At 29.8% G+C, this 5,000-nt stretch overlaps 1 long non-coding RNA gene across 1 annotated transcript in view; it reads left to right on the top strand.

The window, feature by feature from the left end:
- The window catches only part of LOC124953575, a 5,405-nt gene extending 4,682 nt beyond the window's left edge, over window positions 1–723 (top strand). Inside the window, exon 2 of the long non-coding RNA XR_007102264.1 lies at window positions 97–723. This is a non-coding gene — a long non-coding RNA (uncharacterized LOC124953575). The remainder of the gene's footprint in view (window positions 1–96) is intronic.
- Window positions 724–5,000: the final 4,277 nt, after the last annotated feature.

Consider the following 5,000-nt stretch of genomic DNA (forward strand, 5'->3'; position numbering starts at 1 on the left):
AAATAAAAATAAAAACAAAGAAAAATATATAAAAAAGAAAAATTCTTGTAAAATGTTTCGGTATTTTGTCTAACATGTATATTATCTGTTTTACAGGTGAAAATAAGAAACAAAGACAGAGAGCGAGAAAACGAGAGAAAGAGAAAGAGGAAGAGAGAGAGAGAGAGAGAGAGAGAGAGAGAGAAAGAGAGAGAGAGAGAGAGAGAGGGAGAGAGAGTAGTTAGAAAAGAAAATGGCAGAAAGCGGAAATGACAGGGGCAGTCGTGAAACTCGAGTGTCATAAGAAGAGTGTAGATCGCGTGGGATCGAAAGAAAGGGAAATGGAAGCAATGAAACTTCTACGTGAATCGTCGTTTTATCCACCGCAGCATCCACCTCCCGTTCTTATTACTGGACGACCGCCATTCTCCTTGAGTCCTTGTTGCTGCTGTTTCTCTAACCGACTTTCTTTGTCGACCACTTTACGTTGCATAAAAGGATAAGAAAGGGTGGATAAAGAAAAAGGGAAATATATCAAAAGAAAGTGATTTATATTTTTCTCCTTAAGCCTTTGTTCTAGACGATTTTCTTTTAAAGCAAGAAAAATTGAAGTTTTACGTATTTGAAGATTGGCAACAAAAAAAAAAAAAAGAAGAAGAAAGAAAAGGAAAGAAGAGGGAGAGGGAGAGAGAGAGAGAGAGAGAGAGAGAGAGAGAGAGAGAGAGAGAGAGAGAGAGAGAGAGAGAGAGAGTAAAAGAGAGACAGAGAAAAGAAAAACTCGGAATAGACAAGTGAATATATAAGAAAAGGAAGTGTATATATATATATATATATATATGTATATATATATATATATAGATTGATAGATTGAAAAAAAAAAAGAAAAAAGGGTGGCGAAGGGACGTAAGGGGAAAGGAGAGAGAATATATATTGTAAGTGATAAAAAGAGCACTCGAAGGCGAGTGCAAGCGAGGCTGCATACGCTACGCAGGATCAAAGTGAAGTGGCCGGTTCTCAGTGAGATGGCCTTCATGATGAAGAAGAAGAAGAAGTACGAATTCTCAGTTGAGGTCGACCTCGAGGAACTCACCGCCGTGCCCTTCGTTAGTGCAGTGCTCTTCGCTAAACTCCGTTTACTCCATGGGGGTTCTTTCGTTGGTCACTCCACTAGGTAAGTCCCAATTTTTTGTTCTTTTTCCTTATGGCATAATCAATTTTTTTTTTTTTTGTCTTTTCTTGTTCCTTTTTTTTTTCTTTTTTTTTTTTTTTTTTTTCTTTTTTTTTCTCTTTTTATGAATTCATTACAAGAACACTCCTATGACATTCGAAAAAAAGCTAACGAGATCACATTGATTGTTATTTATGATTTGTATTTACATACGTCGGAATATCGTGAAACGATTGAAATGTTTTCATCTTTCTTTTTCTTTTCTCTCTCTCTCTCTCTCTCTCTTTCTCTCTTTCTCTCTCTCTTTCTCTCTCTCTTTCTCTCTCTTCTGTTTGTTTGTTGGGTGTGCCTATGTGTTTGCGCGTACGTATTGTTTTTGAAGTATTTAATCATTGAGTTGTAATTATAGCTGTTTTTTTTTCTTTTCTTCTTTTTTTTTTTTTATTATCACATATTCCTTCGTTTTATTCTAATATCAAAGATTGTTGACTCTTTTTTTTTTCTTTCTCTCTCTCATTTTTCTTTCTTTTTTTTTTTTTTTAATCATCATTAACACAGATATTCTCGAAGCTGAGATAGTGTGCGTCATCGTGAGAATCGAGAAAAAAGTCGATTGAATTGGAGAAAGAGGGGAATACTTAAAATGTATCGTCGTAATATACTATCTTGAATCACTTTTGTATTTTCCACTTTATCGTTCTATTCATTATTGTATTTTTTGTAATTTTATTTTCCATTCCTCTTTTCTTTTTCTTCTTATTCTTCTTTGCTTGCAAGATAAAGTCTTGAAAATGTGAAATGTGTCCAAGACTTTGATATTTACGAGGAAAAGAAAACAAAAAAAAAAAAAAAAAAAAAAAAAGACATAAAAAAAGAGTGTATTTTTTATGGATAAGAAGAATTTGAAATTGATTTTTCTTTTTTATTTTTCTTATCTATTCTTTCTTTCTCTCTTTTTCTTTTTTATGAATATATCATCGCGTTACAACTTTTTGAACAATTTCTAGGAAACTTTAAATTCTTCGAAGAAAATTCGACAAACACATGAGCACAGAGAGAGAGAGAGAGAGAGAGAGAGAGAGAGAGAAAGAGAGAGAGAGAGACCCATAAAGAAAATACATGCATAAAGAAATTATGTAGGTGTGAAAAAGGGGTCCGTAGTTAAATCCGTATTTTCTTCGAAGAGATTAAAGATTAACGATCTTCTCACACGTTCTTAAACGTGTCTACACCCTCGGCGAAAGTTTTCCGTTTAACCGATCGATTCTCTCGTGTTCCTAGAGAACAAATATAGAAACACGTTGTTAGAATGGAACTTGCCTGAGAATCAGGAAAACTTACGAGAATAAAAAAAATCTTGATTATACTTAGCTTGATGAACTTGAAATTTATCGTTTATCAAATAGCTTCTATTACTTCGTATAACTTTTCGTATTGATCATTACATTCCTTTTTCTTTTTCTTTTTTCTTTCTTTTAAATTGATTAAATCCTATTGCACTAATTAATTTTAATATTTTCTTTTTTATTTTTTATGTTCAAGTACGTTTCTTTCTTTCTTTCTCTCTCTCTCTTTTTTTTTCTTTCTTTTTTTTTTTTTTTTTTTAAATCTCATTAAATCATTTCTTTTATATAAATTAAGATATTCGAATTAATTTGGATATTTTTGTTCTTAATTGCATTTAAAAAAAAAAAAAAAAAAGAAAAAAGTGCATATATATATATACATATATATATATATATATATATATATATATTGATTGACGTAAAATGTTAGATGAATAAATTTACATCCCATGGGAGATATTTGTGTTCCGGAGATTTTGCCAAAGATATTCTTCGAAGAAATCCACTCTTATCCGTGAGAGAGATCTAGAAACTTTCGACCAATACTATACAACTTTGAAATCTCGAGCCGACGAGATATACTCGATTCGCACGGTGAAAATGCATCGACGATTTCTCGCATATCGATTATTCCGATCGAGTTCCTCGATTAAATGCGATTTTATCCATTTACTTTCACGGCTTTGCATCTATCACTTGGAAATATGCAAAAGGGCTATCGAACGTGAATTCGAATGATCCCAATCGTTGATCGATCATCATTTCAATCGAAGAACAAATCCACATGGATTTATTATATAATAAATTTTGCATAATTTTAGATAATGGAAAAAATTCTATCTTAGATTTTCTTTCCCTCTTTTCAACTATGAATCTTTTCAAACAAATATTTTTTCTTTTATATATATATATATATATAAAAGAAAAAAGCATTAATTTTTATTTATTTCTAACACAAAAAAAAGCAGAAAATTAATCGCCTTAAAATTAATAATTATTCCGTTTGTAGAGTTCATTGTTAAAAATCATAAAATGATTGTGTCTATTGGAAAAAAAAAAGCTATTTATTTATGTATTTTATAGTTTAAAATTGTGAGAAAATTGTGATATGATTTGTGAAACACCCACAGGATTTATTTTTAACATAGCTGACAATAAACATTTTCATTATCTTCAAATGGAAAAATAAAAAATTTGTTTATCAATATCAAACGTTTTTCTATTATCCATTTTATACTATTCTTGAGAAATCTAAAACTTTTAAGTTCTCGTCTATTACACGTAAGCACACGTGATAATGATCGTTCGAGAAGATGTTTCCCGGTATCTCATCAATGACATTCTCGCGAGAATTGAGAAAACTCGCGCCCTTGGAAACTCGCCAAAGTGTTTCCGTGTATCGTGCCTTTCGAAAATTGTATTCTCATACTAGCCAGAACGATGCTCTCTTTCTCTCTCTTTATCTCTCTCTCTCTCTCTCTCTTTATCTCGATTTATTTGCAATTGATATAATTCATTTTTAAGTAGTTTTTTTCCTATTCAATATTCATGATTTTTTTTACGTATTCGACTTTATACTTTTCTTTTTTTTCTTTTTTTCTAAACGTAAATTAATTCGTTTTTTTTTTTTTTTTTTTATCTTTCATGATTGCCTTTTTTTTTGTTTTATGCCAATATATTCTCTTCTTCATTTCCAATTATAATATATTATATTTATATTATATTATTATTATATTATATTTATATATTATATTATATTATATCCAATTAATATATATATATATATATATATATTATATATAAATAGTCCAGCGTATCATTTATTTCTACGTCTACTTGATTCTACTTATTTCCAATTAATTCGTACATTTTCAAATAAATTCTTTTCTATTTAATTTTCTTTACATATTTATTTAATTTTAATACAATTTTATATATCTAAACATATATATATATATATTTTTTTTTTAATTTTTTTATTTTATTTTAATTATTTTCTTAACGTCAACATATCAACATTAATCTTTACGTTCTCCTAATCGATACGATACAATAATTTATTTTTAAATCGTCTCAATCCTAGAAAATATTCCGATAGGATTTTAAAGATCATGGGAAAATTAATGATCTCGGCTTGTGTTAAACGATTAAGTAAATTCTCTTTTAAAGTCGTTCGTTAATTAGAAAAAAGAGAAAAAAAGAAAAGAAAAGAAACACTTTTCCCGAGTATTGAAAAAAAAAAAAGAAAAAAAAAAAAAGAAAAAAAAAGATGAAGATGAAGGATGCTGATGTTGTACGAACGTTAATTCCATTTCGGCGACCTTCCAAGAAAATCTTCGTTTTCTCAATTGCAAACTTTCTTTAAGGTTGTAAAAGAGAGACAGATAGAGAGAAAAATAGAGAGAGAAAGAGGGGGGGGGAGAGAGAGAGAGAGAGAGAGAGAGAAATAATTTCATGACCTTCGAAGAAGAACCTTCGAATGTTCAGAAAAGTAGAGCAACGTGGTT

This window comes from Vespa velutina, chromosome 13 (assembly GCF_912470025.1).
Source record: "Vespa velutina chromosome 13, iVesVel2.1, whole genome shotgun sequence".
Lineage (NCBI taxonomy): Eukaryota > Metazoa > Arthropoda > Insecta > Hymenoptera > Vespidae > Vespa > Vespa velutina.